The 18,873-nt window shown below is 40.8% G+C and overlaps 2 non-coding genes across 2 annotated transcripts; one reads left to right on the forward strand and one right to left on the reverse strand.

Annotated features, from left to right (window-relative positions):
* Window positions 1–6,601: 6,601 nt before the first annotated feature.
* TRNAT-AGU lies at window positions 6,602–6,675 on the forward strand. Its single transcript has one exon. It is a non-coding gene; the product is annotated as a tRNA-Thr (tRNA).
* Window positions 6,676–17,775: 11,100 nt separating this feature from the next.
* Window positions 17,776–17,849, reverse strand: TRNAI-AAU. The gene has a single exon. It is a non-coding gene; the product is annotated as a tRNA-Ile (tRNA).
* Between the last annotated feature and the right edge of the window lie 1,024 nt (window positions 17,850–18,873).

Below are 18,873 nucleotides of genomic sequence, written 5' to 3' on the forward strand. Positions count from 1 at the left end.
CTTGAACCCTGGAGGCGGAGGTTGCAGTGAGCCAAGATTGCGCCACTGCCCTCCAGCCTAGGTGACTACACTCCGTCTCAAAAAAAAAAAAAAAAAAAAATTGTTAGGAAACAGGTAATTCTTCATTCAGTAAAGCTATTAGTAATTAGAATAGTTTTGTGTAATCCAGACAGAGGAAAGGAGATAAAGAACATTTTAGGAAATTAAGCACGTTATTTTGGCTCTGCTGAGCTTTATTATGGATAGCTGCAGCGGTGGTTTTGAACTCCCTTCGTTTTTAAATTTCTTATTATTATTTTAGAGGCAGGATCTTGCTCTGTGGCCCAGGCTACAGTGCAGAGGCACAATCATAGCTCACTGCAACCTCAAACTCCTGGGTTCACGTGATCCTCCTGCTTCAGCCTCCCTTGTAATGGGGACTACAGGCATGCACCTCTGTGCCTGGCTAAAATTTTTATTTTTTTATAGAGACAGGATCTCACTATGTTGCCCAAACTTGATTCAAATTACTGGCCTCAAGCAATACTCCTGTCTTGACCTCCCAACCTTTCTTTAAATTATTACCAATGTTTTCCCATCAAAGGTCAAAAGGCAAGCCTGCTGAACTGGGCCAGACGCTGCTGGATGAAGTTGCTTTCATATAGCTTTGGATTGTAATCTCTGCCCATCCATTCATTCATTCTGCAGTCAAATTATATTGGTAAAGAACCTACCAAATGGGGAGCCCTAGTGATAGACTATTGAACAAAATAGAAACCTCCTCTTGGGGCATATTGGAGAAGGAGGAGGGAGGCTGACATTAATCAAATAACTCTGGTATTATACATTACAAACTGATATAAGAGCACTAAAGGAAAAGTGAAAAATAATCAAGTGGCCGGGCATGGTGGCTCACGCCTGTAATCCCAGCACTTTGGGAGCCCGAAGCCGGTGGATCACTTGAGGTCAGGAGTTGGAGACCAACCTGGCCAACATGGTGAAACCCCGTCTCTACTAAAAATACAAAAATTAGCCCGGTGTGGTGGCTTACACCTGTAAACCCAGCTACTCGGGAGGCTGAGACAGGAGAATGGCCTGAACCCGGGAGGTGGTGGTTGCAATGAGTCCAGATTGTGCCATTGCACTCCAGCCTGGGCGACAGAGCGAGACTCTGAGAAAAAAAAAAAAAAAAGAAGAAAGGAAGAAAGAAAGAAAGAAAAGAAAGAGAGAAAGAGAGAGAGAGAAAGAAAGAAGGAGAGAAGGGGAGAAAGAGAGAGAAGGAAGGAAGGAAGGAAGGAAGGAAGGAAGGAAGGAAGGAAGGAAGGAAGGAAGGAAGGAAAAAAAAAATCAAGGAACAATATGTTGCGTGGAGACGGGAGGTCAAGAAAAGCTTCCTTGATTTGAAAAGATTCCTTGAGTTGAAGCTGAAGCATTAAACAAATTTAACCAGGTAAAGAGAAGAGGCCGGGCGCGGTGGCTCACTCCTGTAATCCCAGCACTTTGGGAGGCCGAGGGGAACGGATCAGTTGAGTTCAGGAGTTTAAGACCAGAATGATTTTACAGAAAAAACATCATTTAGTATCAAGGGGAAAACACGACCAGGACCTTGACTCTAGAGGCTGCGTTCCTAAAACAGCAAGCGGGGCAGGAGGGAAGTCCCATAGAGCTTTGGAGCCACAGGAGAGGCACTCTCTTATCTCCCCCTTCTGGCAAACTAGGTATGAGAGAGAAAAAGAAGTTTCACTCTGAGGTGCGAGCGCCGCCGGACATTTCCTGACTGCTCAGGTGGGCAGGCTGAGTGCGTTAGCGCCTCAGGGGCTTCTCATAGGTGCCTGGGTCAGGACGAAGCTACATAGTTCTTCGTGATGAGAAACTCACTTCTGGCACCTGTCGGGATGCCAGATTCCATGCCAAGCCCCCAAAGATTCTTACTAGTTTGGCAAAAAATGGGATCCGCCAGGTCCACTTCAAAGCAGTGCCCTCTTCCTTTTGTTGCCAAAGATTTGAGGACCACACTGCTAAACTAAGCAAGAGACATGCGTGGGTTGGAGATAGAAGTGAGAGTAATAAGTTTACAAGCACAGTATTACCAATCCCAAAAAAGAACCACCACGCTGGGAAAAATCTGTATAATGAAACAATTTGTGTTACCTTTGGCTTGTTTGCCATAAGGACAGGGAGTGGATAAGGAAGTAAACTGCGTAGGTGTGTAAATAAGGACGGAAGGCAGTGCACCATTCTTTAGATGACAAAAATAGACCGTTCCTGAGAAATGAGCAAAGGAAGAACCCTCCAGGCAGCGGCCTCTGGTGGCGTGCTGTGATCGTATAGTGGTTAGTACTCTGCGTTGCCGCAGCAACCTTGGCTCGAATCCGAGTCACAGCAGTATCTTGACGTCGTGTGTGCTCACTTTTGCAACGTGTTGGAGTAGAGACAGTCTCAGAAAAACGCATGCAAAATTGAATTGACTCATGATCTAATCTGTACACAAAAAACGCTAATTTTCATCATGGTGCCCCAACCAGTCAGCCAAGCAGAGAGTGTCTGTGGTTGTCGCCTTGTCTTTCTTTTTTTCCCTCTCCAAAGTTTCTCTTCCCAACCCTACCCAAGCCCTACAGTTTTGTTGGCATTGGCTGTATGTAAAGAAACTGAGGTATTTTTTTTTTTTTTAATAGAAAACTTTTACTTTCAAACACTGGTAGGCATGAGGAAAGGACTGTTCAAAAGGGGATTCAGGTTTGTTGTGGAGATCTTTCTTAAAACACAAAAGACAAATTATTAATCACGCGTTTCTAAGTATCCTAGCTGGGCCAATGCTGAGAAACTGTAACCTTTGATCGTCTGGAGAAAATTAAAGAAATTTGAGTAATTGAAGGAATTTGAGGAGGGGAAATAATGGCCCAGAAGAATAGCCCCCATTTCTAGCCCGTTCAGTTTCTAGAATGAGTTCTAAAGGGCAAGTACACTGTCGGGTGGGAATGGAGGAGAGTTGATCTGAGATAGGGAGGTGGCTGGAAAGAAGTATTTGGTGCTACCTGGCACCAATAGGAGATGGCTAGAGGCAGGCAGATCCCCAGAGGAGCTTCCATGAGCCCAGTTCTAGTTAGTAGCACAGCACTCTGAGAACACATTAATGGCACTTCGTACCTCCTGGCCCTGGTGGATGGCTAGTATTCAAACAGGTGTGGTGGCGCATGCCTATAATCCCAGCACTGTGGGAGGCTGAGGAGGGCAGATCACCTGAGGTCAGGAGTTCAAGACCAGCCTGGCCAACATGGTGAAACCCCGTCTCTACTAAAAACACAAAAATTAGCTGGGCCTAGCGGCATAGGCCTGTAGTCCCAGCTACTCGGAAGGCTGAGGCATGAGAATTGCCTGAACCCAGGCGATAGAGGTTGCAGTAAGCCAAGATCATACCACTGCACTCCAGCCTGAGTGACAGGGTGAGACTCTGTCAAAAAAAAAGAAAGAAAGAAAGAAAGAAAGAAAGAAAGAAAGAAAGAAAGAAAGAAAGAAAGAAAGAAAGAAAGAAAGAAAGAAAGAAAGAAAGAAAGAAAGAAAGAAAGAAAGAAAGAAAGAAAGAAAGAAAGAAAGAAAGAAAGAAAGAAAGAGAGAAAGAAAGAAGCATTGTCATACTTTTAGCAACTTATCAAAAATTTCAACAAAAGAGATTTGTTCTTTCCTTCTTGGGGTTAAAATAGCCCCCGTTTATTCTCCAACTGTCCACTGACATGGATTCTGAAACTCAGAGATATTGTAATTAAGCTGAGCTGCCTTATAATGTCAGATATCATCTCTCCAACAGGTCAGGTTCTAGGCCTCTTCTCAGTAATTTAATAGCATTTACAGTGGTTATTCATGTTCACTTGTATCACACTCTACTTCAATTTTCTTTTTAGTCTATTTTATCTTGACTCAGTCTTATAAGAGTGGAGACAGGGACCAAGCATGTATTGACCCCAAAGGATCAGTTCTTGTCGATTACTTGCCACAAGTGAATGATAAAACTGCTAAAGCAATAAACATCTTGATCTTGCAATTCTCCAGAACACATTTCCTCAGATCTTACTGGCCTGAGTAGCAGAAATCTATGGACTCTGACTCAGAGGCTACCTCTTAGTGAGAGAGCTAGGGTCCTAGATCTATCACAGAATAAAATTGTAGTGACAGGTGAGTAATAGGGATCAATAAAACCCATGCTGTATGATTTGCTCGAAAAGTAGAGAGCTTGCTTGGCATGTACCATATGATACTCAGTGCAAAGCACATGTTTATCTTAGAGGTGTAAAGTTCTCTGGTTCACAATATTGTTTTCCAGCTTTGAGTGAGCGTTGCTAGAAATCTGGTATTAAGTAAACAGGGGAATTGTGAGATTAAAAGCTTGCATTTTATGAATGCACTAATATTGGTATGGAAGTATCTTACACAATCTGCCAACCACATTTTCAGAAAGAAAATTGTCTTACTCTACCTATGGCATCCATGGTCTTGAAATTACTTTTTAACATTTCTATGTCTTATCATTCTCATCTCTCAATGGAAGTTAATGAAAGTTACCACCTTCTAAAATTGTTCTAAAGATTTAAGGGTGTTAAATGCATGATGGCACTATCTCAGTAAGGTACAAACAAACAAACAAAAAACATGATAAAATAAGCCATTTTTGGAGTTAAATAAATAAATATCATTGCTACTTAAGTGGTGGAAGGCCTTCATACAGTAGTAATATTGCAAAGACTTTTACCAGACTCAGCATCTATTTAACTTGACCACAATCCTCTGCTTCTTTGATGCCCATAAGGTAGTTCTAACAATAACAAGAAGGGTTTTGTCTGTTCTCAGGATTGAGGCTTATTTGAAGATTTGAGCAAGGCTTTTTATAAGGCAGATGTTGGCCAAAATATTTGCTATGATAGGCCATAAGTTTAGGGAAGACACAGATGTTGTGGGAAAAGGTAGGTTCTAGAAAGGATAGCCCCAAAAGTCAGGGAATCAGGAAAAGAACTTTCCATCTAATGTCAGCAGAAATCCAGATGAAACACTTTAAACAGCAGTTTGGTAGTGCTAATTTCTCTCAAGGGTGCAGCAATCTATCTGTGGCCACACCACTCCAGCACCTACTTTATGTTGAAATGTCTGCTCATATCTTGGAAAGATTTCCAAAAGGAGAAACAAAGCATTTTTCTTCCAGGGCTTTACACCATAGCAAGATTTATGAAACACGTGTCAGTGAGAAACAGAAGTCAGGGAATAAATAACTAAACTTAACAAAAAACCTCAGCCAAGAAAGCCAAAAAAATTGTATATCCTGGCCTTGTGATTAGCTAGGTAGTGAGTAGAAGCTCATGACCCACAGGAAATAAATCAGAAGCAACACCAGGCTTGGTTAAAAAATAAAAACTCAACCTCAACCTAAGTAATTTCTCATCTTTCCAGGGTCTTGCATTTTGTGGATGCTTAATGAATGCATATGCAAAGCACCAGGCAGTTATTTAAATATTTCAGGATATTGGTTTCATCTGCTTTTCCCCATGCTAAGCTGCATTCAGCTAAACATTCCATGACTCCTTCTACATTCATCAAACCGACGTAGAACCTGAGATAAAAGGTCACGCAACTCTGTGAGGCCCAAGTTAGAGAGGTTCCCACAGCATCCTGTGAGGGCTATCACATCGTACTCTACTTTGTTCTCTAATTCTCTGCATCATCCACACAGTTTTACAATCCATGTGGGTCTAGAAATTGAGTCTGTTTTAACCCAGCAGGCAAATGAGCAGAACAAGACTATGACAAAAGCAAAGATATCCATCCAGCAGAACTCCCTGTTTACATCTAACTTATTGTTTCTAACAGCAGATCTCCTGTTGAGACCAAAGCTCTCTTTGAAACAGAGGGTCTCAAAGTGCCTAGTTTGGATGAGTGGGAATCAGCGTGACCACAGATCTCCACTGCATCACTGTGTCCTCGTCTAGGCTCACTTTCTTGTGCCAGATTAGATAAAATAGAAGGAAGCATAATGGGTTTTCTCAATTGCAGTGAATTAGCTCAGAAGGTAGTGTGGTGGGTGCTATAACTCAGCAATAAAGAGATTGGTTTTCATATCCCTTGTATTTTTGTTTGTTGTTGGATTTTTTTAGTTGGTTTGTTTGTTTTGGGGTGTTTTTTGTTGTTGCTTTCGGCCAATTTTTTAAATTTTGCTTTTTTATCTCCCTGTAGAACATAAATTCAATAATGGAAGAAAATTTTGCTGTTTCATTCGCTGTTTTCAGTAAATAAAATCTCCAATACCTGGAAAACTACCTGAAATGCAATACTCAACATTTGTGGACAAAATGAATGCACGAACAGAGAAATAAATTTAAAATATGTTGTGATATCCAATATTTCCTGTAGGGGGAGATAGTCACCATGAAATAGAAATTTCACTCATTTCAATTTGAAATAAATTCTAAAACCCTGCATTGAAGAAAAGTGTTTTTTTAAGTGTTGGAATTTCTGCTTTGTTGCTGGTTCAGAAACACAGATGTGCTTTCTTTGTCACAAAATTAAGTACACTTTTGGCAAACTGATAATTTGACAAAAATGTTATAAATATGATATATCTGAACATATGCCCAAGAGGGGCCCTGTGGCTTAGCTGGTCAAAGCGCCTGTCTAGTAAACAGGAGATCCTGGGTTCGAATCCCAGCGGGGCCTTAGTTGTTCAATTTTATATTTTCAATAGTACGTTGCAAATACATAAGTTGAAAATGCATTAAGGAATTTATAGGTTGTGAAATCTGTACTGAGCGATTAGCACAATTATGAAGAGTCCTTTGCCAGGTAACTGCATCACAATATGAAAGGGTTGGGATGAAGGAAAAAATGAATAAAGTTTCTGTTGGTAAAAAGCAATGGGTTTGCTGATGACAGGTAAGACTGGGGATGTATAAGTTGTACAAAAAAAAGTCTTGTAATACATAGTAGAGAGCAATATTTCAAATTCTGTCATAGACATTCAGTCTCCAGCCTCTTAACCTTGATAGCCATCATTTTCAGCACATGATAGATTTTGATTATCAGTGTCAGGCAAATAATTAATAAGCCATGGCATTTTGCTTGGAGTCTGATTCACTTTGATTTTTGAAAATAAGAGAGTAATGGTGAAATTTATTTTCTCACCATTTCGGTTTTGTATGACTCTAAGAATTGTCTTATTTGTACATCTAGGATCTAGGGACTCAATTATATATTGAGGAAATAAATCACAAATGAATGACTTTTCTGAATCTTAAGTGGCATTGCAGTTCATAAACTAAAGTGTACCCTCTGTAGCACTGGCTGACTCATTTGGTTTCTCAGCTTTATCTAAAGAGATTTCAAAGGTTATTATCAGAGTTCCACCAGAGTCATTGTCTTTTCACTGCTGTAAAAGTAGTCCTGCACTGTGCCTGAAATCGTTTATACTTCAGAGTAAATCTGATTCTGCTTTCTCATTTTATTCATAGCAGTTCTCTCCCACCTACTTTCAAAGGAATGTGAGCAAAACAGATTGTCACAAGCCTCTGCTTCACTTCTCAGAAGACTGATATTTAAAGGATCCTGCAAATTGGATTGCTGCTATTGAAAAATTTGTAAACAATTGATTAAGCTATGTCTTCAAAGTTTAAGTATCTAAAAATACAAACTTGAATACTACAGTATTCTCTCCTTCTTGCAAACTAAATTCAATGAAGGCTGAAAATATCTGAAGATTTATATATTACATGTTATAGTGTTATTCTTGCTCTATGCTTACTAAAAGCGCAGAGAGGAACAAATATGTTCTCAGGTACATTTCAGTTAAGTGGCCCTAAACAACCTCTGTCTGAAATATTAAGTGGAACACACAAATCAGCTATCACACTCTCACTACCTTACACCTGTCAGTTACTCCAGATTCAACCTACACATTAAAAGGAAGCCTCAGGTCAGGTGCAGTGGCTCACACCTGTAATCTCAGCACTTTGGGAGGCCGAGGCAGGTGGATCACGAGGTCAGGAGTTCAAGACCAGCCTGACCAACATGGTGAAATCCCGTCTCTACTAAAAATACAAAAATTAGCCAGACATGGTGGCACGTGTCTGTAATCCCAGCTACTCAGGAGGCTGAGACAGGAGAATCGCTTGAACCCAGGGGGCAGAGGTTGCAGTGAGCCGAGATCACGCCACTGCACACCAGTCTGGGCAACAGAGCCAGACTCCATCTCAAAAAAAAAGAGAGAGAGAGAGAGAAAAGAAAAAGAAAAAGAAAAAAGAAAGGAAGCTTCCTCCATTATTAACATATTTGCAGACTGTCTCACAGCCTGGTTTTGAAAGATGAGGAAGTAGAATTCTCCCTTCCCCCGTTATATTTAGGAAAGAAGGGAGAAGTAAATTAAGAGGAATGACAGAAGATGACACAGAATATATGGTGTCAATCTTATTTAAAGCTTTGCAAAATAACAGAGATTCAGTGAAGAATTTTTAGAGAGGAGTGACATGAAATATTCTTAGAAAGACAATGATTAAAACAAATTCAAGGAAGCAAGAGAGACAAACCAAAATAAATAAACAAAAGACTTGCCAGGCATGGTGGCTTACTATATTGAATCATGAGGGCAAATCCTTCATAAATGACTTGGTGCACTCTCCACAGTAATGAGTTCATGTGAGAGATCTGGTTGTTAAACCTGAGCGTTCTCACAAGGAATCTCAGATTGGACTTTAAAAAGAGACTAGGACTTTTCTTCTCTCTCTCCTGTTCCCTCTCTCACCATGAGGCGCCTGCTCCTGCTTCACCTTCCCCAAGAGTTAAAGCTCTTTTCGGCCTCACCAGAAACAGAGCAGATGCTAGTGCCATGCTTATACAGCCTGCAGAACCATGAGCCAAATAAACTTCTCTTCTTTATAAATTATCCAGCCTCAGATATTCCTTGATAGCAACGCAAAATGGACTAACAACTTTCCTCCCGCAGTGGAAAAACTAGTTTTCTCTCCATTACCAATCTAATTCTTCTATTCCATATAAATTTGTGTTTTTTGACTTTCCCTTTAAACTGGTTACAACATCTGTCTGATTCCATCACTGAATCAGCAAAATAAGATATTTAATCTGTATTCATTAATTTTATTGAGAAAAAATTTACATAATATAAAATTAATCATTGTAAATTATACAATTCAGTGGCATTTAGTATGGTTACAATGATGTGTAATCATCATGTCTATCCACTTCCAAACATTTTAATCACCTCAAAAACAAACTGTGTACTCATTAAGCAGTCACTCCCCATTGTTCTTTTCCCCAGATCCTGGCAGTCATTAATGTAAGTTCTGTGTGTATGAATTTACCTATTCTGGATATTTCATTAAATGGAATCATGCACTGTCAGCCTTCTACTGCTTAATATAATGTTTGAGGTTCATCCGTGTTGTGTATATATGAGTACTTCATTACTTTTTATGCTGAACAATATTCCACTGTATAGATGTACCATATTTTCCTTGTGCCTTTGTCAGTTGATGGATATTTGTGTTGCTTCTACCTTTTGGCTATTGTGACAGCAATACTATAAATATTCATGTACAAGTATTTGCTTGAAAACCTACTTTTAAATCTATTGATTATATGCATAAGGGTGGAATTGTGAGTTCATGTGGTAATTCTATGTTTAACTTTTTAAGGAAAAACTAAACTTTTCCACAATGGCTGCACCATTTTACATTCCCGTTAGTGACGTATGAGGATTCCAGTTGCTCCATATCCTCACCACCACTTTGCTATTACCTGATTTTTTAATTCTAGTCATCCAAGTAGGTAAGGAGTGGTATCTCACTAATTTGCATTTCCCTAATAATTAATAATGTTGATCATCTTTTCATGTGCTTGTTGGTCATTTGTATATCTTCTTTGAAGGAATTCCTAGTCAAGTCTTTTGCCCAATTTTTAATTGCTTTGTTTTCTTTTTGTTGTTGAGTTGTAAGAGTTTTTAAAAATATACTCTGGACACTAGACTCTTACCAAATATATGATTTATAAATATTTTCTGTCATTCTTTTTTTTTTTTTTTTTTTTTTGAGACAGAGTCCCACACTGTCGCCCAGGTTGGAGTACAGTGGCATGATCTCCTCTAACTGCAACCTCCACCTCCCAGGTTCAAGCGATTCTCCTGCCTCCCAGCTAATTTTTCGTATTTTTAGTAGTGATGGGGTTTCACTACGTTGGCCAGGCTGGTCTTGAACTCCTGACCTTGTGATCTGCCCACCTCATCCTCCCAAAGTGCTGGGATTATAGGTGTGAGCCACCACACCTGGCCTTTCTATTATTCTTCAGGTTGCCTTTTCACTCTTCTATTATGTCCTCTGATCCACAAAAGTTTCTAATTTTAAGAAGTCCAATGTGTCCATTTTTCTTTTTGTTGCAGGCGCTTTTAGTGTCATATCTATGAAGCCATTGTCACATTGAAGGTCATGAAGATTTATTCCTATTTTTTCTTCTAGGAATTTTGTAGTACTAGCTCTTCCATTCAAGTCTTTGATCCATTTTGATTTAGATTTTCTATATGGTATAAGGTAGGGATCCATTTTCAAAGTTTTTCATGTGAATTTTCAGTTATCCCAACCCCATTTGTTGAAGAGATTATTCTTTCTCTCATTGAACTGTCTTGCTGGCCCTTGTCAAAAATTAATTGGTCATAGGTATATGGCTTTATTCCTGAACTCTCATTGATCTATATGTCTATCTTTATGCTAGCACTGCACCATTTTTATTATTGTAGTTTTGTGGTATCTTTAGAAATCAGAAAGTACAAGTTCTCCAACTTTGTTTTTCTTTTCTTTTCTTTTTTTTTTTTTTTTTTTGAGATGGAGTCTCGCTCGGTCGCCCAGGCTGGAGTACAGTGGCATGGTCTTGGCTCACTGCAACCTCCACCTCCTGGGTTCAAGTGATTCTCCTCCCTCAACCTCCCAAGTAGCTGGGACTACAGGTACACACCACCATGCCTGGCTAATTTTTGTTTTTTTAGTAAAGACAGGGTTTCACCACGTTGGCCAGGTTGGTCTTGAACTCCTGACCTCAAGTGATCTGCCCACCTCGGCCTCCCAAAATGCTAGGATTACAGACGTGAGCCACCACGCCCAGCCTGTTTTTCTTTTCACTACAAAAACATATGAATTTTAGAATCAGCCTTTCCATTTCTGCAAAAAAAAAGAAAGAAAAAGTTATTAGGATATTAATAGGGATTGCATTAAACCTTCAGATAGCTTTGGGGCAGAATTGCCATTTTAATAATACTAAGTCTTCCAATCTTTGAACATGGGATATTGTGATGGTCAATTTTATGTGTCAACTTGGCTAGACCACAGTACTCAAATATTTAGTTAAATACTATTCTAGATATTCCTGTAGCGGTATTTTTTGGGTGGGATAAGCATTTATTTTTTTATTTTTTTATTTTTTTAATTTTTATTTTTTTTGAGGCAGAGTCTAGTTCTGTTGCCCGGACTGGAGTGCAGTGGCCGGATCTCAGCTCACTGCAAGCTCCGCCTCCCAGGTTTACGCCATTCTCCTGCCTCAGCCTCCCAAGTAGCTGGGACTACAGGCGCCCGCCACCTCGCCCGGCTAGTTTTTTGTATTTTTTAGTAGAGACGAGGTTTCACCGTGTTAGCCAGGATGGTCTCGATCTCCTGACCTCGTGATCCGCCCGTCTCGGCCTCCCAAAGTGCTGGGATTACAGGCTGGAGCCACCGCGCCCGGCCTAGCATTTATATCTGTAGACTTTGAGTCAAACAGAGTGCTCTCCATAATGTGAATGGGCCTCATTCAATCAGCTGAAGAGAAAAAAAACTGATGTTTCCTAAGGAAAAAAGAATTCTGTCAGCAGAATGCCTTCAGACTCCAGCTGTATCATCAATCCTTCCCTGGGTCCCCAGCCTGCTGCCCTACCAAGAAGATTTTAAACTTGTTTCCACAGTTGCAGAAATCAATTTCTGAAAATAAATCCCCCCTCCTATATGCATACATACATACACACACACTCACACATACACACACACACACACACATCCTGTTGGCTCTGTTCCTGGGGAGAACCTTCACTAACACACATGCCTTTTCTTTTATTTAAATCTTCTTTAATTTCCTATTTTAAAAAAGTAAAAGTTTCTTCCTAATTCTAATTAGGAATGTTCTTACCTTGGAAAAGTGAAAGAACTCTAGTTAGGTCTTACAGAGGTACTAAACCAACACACCTTTTAACCCAACCGCGACCCTGGAAAGATAAAGCAAAGCGAAACAAAATGCACAGCAAAATAGACATAATCCTGAAGATTTTTAAATAATATTTTTAAAAAATTAAACATTATGCAAATACATGCCACACTTGCTTTGTCCATGCATAGTCGCTATACACAATTTTGAAAAATACTGTGTTGTCCTCTTGTTTTAAAAGTCATATACAGGCCGGGCATGATGGCTCACGCCCGTAAATCCCAGCACTTTGGGAGGCCGAGGCGGCGGATCATCTGAGGTCAGGAGATTGAGACCAGCCTGACCAACATGGTGAAACCTTGTCTCTACTAAAAATTCAAAAATTAGCAGGGTGTGGTGGCACGCGCCTGTAATTCCAGCTACTCAGGAGGCTGAGGCAGGAGAATCGCTTGAACGTGGGAGGCAGAGGTTGCAGTGAGTTGAGATCACACCACTGCACCCCATCCTAGGCAACAGAGTGAGACTCCATCTAAAAAAAAAAAAAAAAAAAGTCATATACAAAATTTTGTTTTGTTTTGTTTTTGTTTCTTGCTGCCTAGCCCCTTTGCCATCCCAAGATTTTCTTTACAAGGACCTAAGCATAATTCACTCATTACCTTGGGGTATCAGGGCAAGATTCAGTCTGTGTGGTGGGGGTGTGTTTGTGTAGGGGAGGAGGGGAAGAGGTCTTTTATCAAACTACAACAAAATGTCTGGTTTGGACATGAAAAGCAGTGTCAAGGAGCTGTTTGAAATTTAAACTGTTCTACACTCAGGAAAAAGAAAAAAGGAGTCAGCTTTGAGAATGAAGCTATGTTACAAGTTAATGTTGGAGGGCTTTTAGTGTGTCTGTTACAGCTTCCTTTTCTTTTTCTTTTTCTTTTTTTTTTTAAGGCAGGGTCTCATATCTGTCACCCAGGCTGGAGTGTAGTGGTACAATCTCGGCTCACTGCAGCTTCTGCTTCCTGGGTTCAAGAGATTCTCATGCCTCAGCCTCCTGAGTAGCTGTACGGGGACACACCAGTATGCTTGGCTTTTGTTTTGTTTGTTTGTATTTTTAGTAGAGATGGGTTTTGGCCATGTTGTCCATGGCTGGTCTCAAACTCCTGACCTCAAGTGATCCACCCACCTCAGCCTCCCAAAGTTCTGGGAATACAGACCTGAGCCACCGTGCCCAGATTTCTGTCATAGTTTTGTCGGTGGCCTAGAATACTGTTGTAAAATGTTTTATCTACCTTTTCATTAAAATATAATTAACTTACACTTTGCATCAATAAGACTTCTGGCACTACAGACCAGCAGTGTCAGAGTAGGCTTAGTGCCTCCTTGTTGGTGTTTGTTTTAATTGCACGAGCACTCTAACATCTTCTTTAATTTCTTTCAGCAATGTTTTGTATTTTCCAGAGTACAATTCTTGCATCTCCTTGGTTAAATTTATTCTGAAGCATTTTATTCTTTTTGATCATATGCTTATTTTTATATCTGTATGAGAGCCACAGATTTAGCTTTTTCTGAAAGCCATCTTTTAACAAATTAATATGTAATTTCCTTTGATCAACAGAGTGTTATGGATCCCCTACTTGAAGACTCTTTGGAATATCACATGACTTCATACAGAGTTTTATTTGTATTATTAAAGTACAGGTGTAATCTTCTCTCTCTCTCCAATCCTGCTTGTATACTTCCTATCCTCAGTGGCGGAATGCACCTAAAGAGTCTAGATTCAGCCAGGCACAGTGGCCCACACCTGTAATCCCAGCACTTTGGGAGGCTGAGGTTGTGGGGTATCTATCAGGGGAACCCACCCCCAATAATTCTATGTGAGTCATTTTCTATTTTCCCTAAGTGTCGGCTGATCTGAGAAATAAAGGGAAAAAGTACAAAAGAGAGAAATTTTAAAGCTGGGTGTCCGGGGAAGACATCACATGTCAGCAGGTTTCATGATGCCCCGCAAGCCGCAAAACCAGCAAGTTTTTATTAGCAATTTTCAAAAGGGGCGGAGTGTACGAATAGGGTGTGGGTCACAGAGATCACATGCTTCAAGGGCAACAAAAGATCACAAGGCAGGAGGTCAGGGCGAGATCATAAGGACAGGGTGAAACTAGAATCACTAATGAACTTCCATTTCCCGCTGTGTACACATTGTCATTAACAAACATTTTAACAGGGTTCAAGAGCAGAGAACCGGTCTGACTAGAATTTGCCAGGCTGGAATTTCCTAATCCTAGCAAGCCTGGGGGCACTGCAGGAGACTAGGTGTGTTTCATCCCTATCTACATCTGCATAAAGGCAGACACTCCTAGGGCGGCCGTTTCAGAGGCCTCCCCTGGGAATGCATTCTTTTCCCAGGGCTGTTAATTGTTAATATTCCTTCCTGGGGAAGGAATTTAGCAATATTTCTCTTGCCCATTTTCGGTAATAAGAGAAATATGGCTCTGTCCTGCCCGGCCCACAGGCAGCCAGACTTTAAGGTTATCTCCCTTGTCCCCTGCAAATCGCTGTTATCCTGTTCTTAAGGTGCCCAGATTTCATATTGTTCAAACACACATGCTCTACAAACAATTTGTGCAGTTAACGCAATCATCACAGGGTCTTGAGGTGACATTCATCCTCAGCTTACAAAGATGACAGGATTAAGAGATTAAAGTAAAGACAGGCATAGGAAATCACAAGAGTATTGATTGGGGAAGTGACAAATGTCCATGAAATCTTCACAATTTATGTTCAGAGATTGCAGTAAAGACAGGAGTAAGAAATCATAAAAGTATTAATTTAAGGAACTAATAAATGTCCATGAAATCTTCACAATTTATATTCTTCTGCCATGACTTTGGCCGGTCCCTCCGTTTGGGGTTCCTGACTTCCCACAACAGGTATCACCCAAAGTCAGGAGCTCGAGACCAGCCTGGCCAACATGGCAAAACCCCGTGTCTACTAAAAATACAAAAATTAGTAGGGCATGGTGGCGGACACCTGTAATTCCAGCTATTCAGAAGGGTGAGGCAGGAGAATCACTTGAGCCAGAAGGTAGAAGATGCAGTGAGCCGAGATCACACCACTGTACTCCAGACTGGGCGACAAGATGGAAACTCTGTCTCAAAAAAAAAAAAAAAAAGAAAGAAAGGAGTTTTATTTCTGTACAGTATATAATGCTGTTTGAAAGCATCACAAGTGTTGCTAAATTAGACATCTCCAAGGCATATCAAGTGAAAAAAGCACAATGTAAAATAGTATGTATAATGTTACATTTTACATAACTAAAAAGGAAAAGTAAAATGTATTATGTATATTTGCACCTATTGCATGAAGAACACTGAGGAGAATACATAGGAAACTAAGAAGAATTGTCATCATATATGGGAGGTAGTACTGAGAATGCCAAGAACTGGGCAGATATGGGCTATGAGGAAGAAGAAAATCTTCACTTTTAGTTACTGTTTATGTGAATGTATTAACTTATCATATATATGTATATATATCCTTAATTTTTAAGATCAAAAGAAGCTTTTTTTCCTTTTCATTCTTACTGTGTTGATGTTGAAAATTATTGTCCCTCATTTTAAAACCATATTTCATCTTACATTGCACTGAAGAGAGGAAGATAACCCAGGATAGGCAGTAGGAAGTGTGGGTGGGTTAACAATTTCTTGTTTTGTTAGTTTTTCTACTACTTCTTTAACAAACTACCACAAATTCAATAGCTTAAAACAACATCCATTCATTATCACACAGTTCTGTGCATTATAAGTCTGGCAGGGTGTCATCAAACTAATACCAAAATGTCAGCAGGCCCCGCCATGTCCCTTATGGAGGCTCTAGGGGAGAATTCATTTTCAAACTCACTCAGGTTGTCAGCAGCATTCAGTTCTCTGCAGCTGTAGGATTGAGATATCGGTTTAAAGGTTGCTCGCAGTTTCTAGTAGATGCCTGAGTTCTCTGGCTGGTGGCTCCCTTCGTTTTCAAAGTCAGCAACTGCCCGTAGAATCCTTCTTATACTTAAATCTGTGTATATCATCTAATATACAATGGACTAAGTAGTAGGTACTCCTTATTAATTCATTCTAAAGAAATCTTTTTCAGTCGCTGACTTTGAGCTACTTGCTATTCTTGACGTGAAAAATGCAGCACTGAGTGAAACAGAGGGAGCCCCTTCCCTTTGTGGTTCGCCCACTATGTCCTTGGCGCTCTTTTTGAGCCATTATTTACCTCATTATTTATCAATATTGTTAATGTCATTTTCATAGCAACTCATATTTTAAAATAAGAGAAGGGTGAAGATATGTTGGGAGGATGAGGAGTGAAGGAAGAAATGTAAATGAGACACATGCCAGGCACATGGGGACCCAGTGACAAGACTCCAAGAAAAGCACAGGACAGGAAAAGCGAGGTGTTAAGCCTTAGAGTGGCCCCAGAGGCTCTGGCCCTCCTATCTCCCACCACACACTCCATTTTCATCAAATTTCAAGCCTATCGCTTTTATGATATATGTTCAAAAATTGTTTAATGAATTGTAAATGACTTGGTAAGGGCCTCATCATAAATGGCTTGGTATGGGCCACATCGAGAACGGCTGTCAAACATAAGCCAAAGGCTAACCACGGATCCATTTTAACGCTGAGCAGTTGTGGTTGCAAGCCTGGAGCTTGGCAGAAAGCAACGTCACAAGTCTGGCTTTTTCCCACATAGACTGAACCCTTGCCCTCAAAGCTACAAACACAACAATTTAACCAACTGAGCGATCAATTAGGGGAAAAATCAATATGATCTCTTTCAAAAGCTTAAAATATGTCAAAATAGTGTCATCTCAGAAAGTTTTTTTCGCAAAATAATACAAGATATTATCGAATTCTTATTTTTCCCATTCCTAAAATCACCCACGCACCTCACTGAATTTCCTTTAAAAACTCTCCATCCTGCCCTGGCGCGGTGGCTCACGCCTGTAATCTCAGTACTTTGGGAGGCCAAGGCAGGAGGATCACCTGAGGTCAGGAGTTCAAGACCAGCCTGGTCAACACGACGAAATCCCGTCTCTACTAAAAATACAAAAATTAACCAGGCGTGGTGGCACACTCCTGTAATCCCAGGTACTTGGGAGGCTGAGGCAGGAGAATTGCTTGAACCTGGGAGGTGGAGGTTGCAGTGAGCCAAGATCATGCCACTGCACTCCAGTCTGGGCGTCAGAGCAAGAATCTATCTCAAAAACAAACAAAACAAACAAACAAAAACCTCTTCATCCTAACTGGTATATTGTTTCTTCAAAAGAGCAGAAAACGTACAAATCTAATGCTTGTCTAGCTATTGCAACCACATTTACAAATGGATAGGCAGAACTCCGGAGTAAGCTAGGTGGGGTCGATTTAAAAAAAAAGAAGAAGAAAAAAAAATGGTGAAGTAAAGAAAAAAATTCCTGTCTAGCTAGTGCAACTACATTTATAAACGGAGAGGCGAGGCTCCGGAGTTTGATGTAAAAGCCAACTTTACAAGCGAGGTGTGGTCAGTTTAAAGTAAAAACGAAAAAGGAAGGGAGGGGAAAAAAAAAGAACAACGAAGTGGCCCGTACGGGGGTCGAACCCGCGACCTTGGCGTTATTAGCACCACGCTCTAACCAACTGAGCTAACCGGCCATCTTGCTGTGAGGACTTCTTCTTATGTTTATTTAAATCATATCCGATCCATGTCCTCTGATGTTTTTCTTTGTAACAGAAATGTTACTTTCCCTTTCATTAATAAAATATATTTTTTTAAGAAAAAGAGAACTCCTCCCTGTAGGCACAGGTAAACTATGCTTTTTCAGGGAAAACAATCTCAAACCACTGATTTTGACTGGAGAAAACTCAGATTCAACGACCCCAAGCAGGGCTTCCTTCCCCTCACCAGGTGAAGGACTCAGAACAAACCAAAAAGCAACTCCAAGCTTGCGATCGCTGCCAGTTCCTCACGGAACCGACCGCTGAGCCGCCGCAGGTTCGGAGGACTCGGAGGGTGCTGATTCCTCTCTGCTCCTTGAGAGACCATTCCAGCCAGGTGGGCTCTTCGGCCTCGGAACCTAGGAAAGTGCACTCTCGCCTCCTGGCCTCGCTATGGTTCCGCAGTCACCAGGACCCGAAATTCACAGCTATGCGTCCTAAGCTTGAAGCTCCACAAACCATAAAATCAGACTTGGCCCTGCATTCCCGGGCGCCGGGCACTTGGTGAGTGCCGGGCTGGGATCGGCATAAATGAAAGGACCAGCGGGACGGCTCTTTTCAAGAGTCTCTGACTCCTTACGTCCCGGGAAGACCAAGGCCCCCAATTCTAAGACAAGGGAAGTCACCATTATCTACACCAATGATAAACGCCGGTATCTGGGAGGAACTGAGCCCAGGACTGGGTCAGGCAACTCAGCGTGTTGGCACGACTAAGTTCCTTTTCAATGACTCAACTTTCTGGTCATAAATTGTAAAAGTTGTACATCAGTCCTACCCCCTCTCTACCCCCCCCCCACACACACACACCTTCTTTTTTTTCGCAAATCCAGCTTTTACCCTATTTGCAAAAGTTTAAGTCTTAGCCAGTTGGGATCAGCTTAGATTGTGTGGTCCAACCCCAGCCAACAGCGGAAGGACACAGAAACGGGAACTGCGTTAGATTAAAAACTCCTTCCCTCCT

This window comes from Rhinopithecus roxellana, chromosome 4 (genome assembly GCF_007565055.1).
Source record: "Rhinopithecus roxellana isolate Shanxi Qingling chromosome 4, ASM756505v1, whole genome shotgun sequence".
Taxonomy (NCBI): domain Eukaryota; kingdom Metazoa; phylum Chordata; class Mammalia; order Primates; family Cercopithecidae; genus Rhinopithecus; species Rhinopithecus roxellana.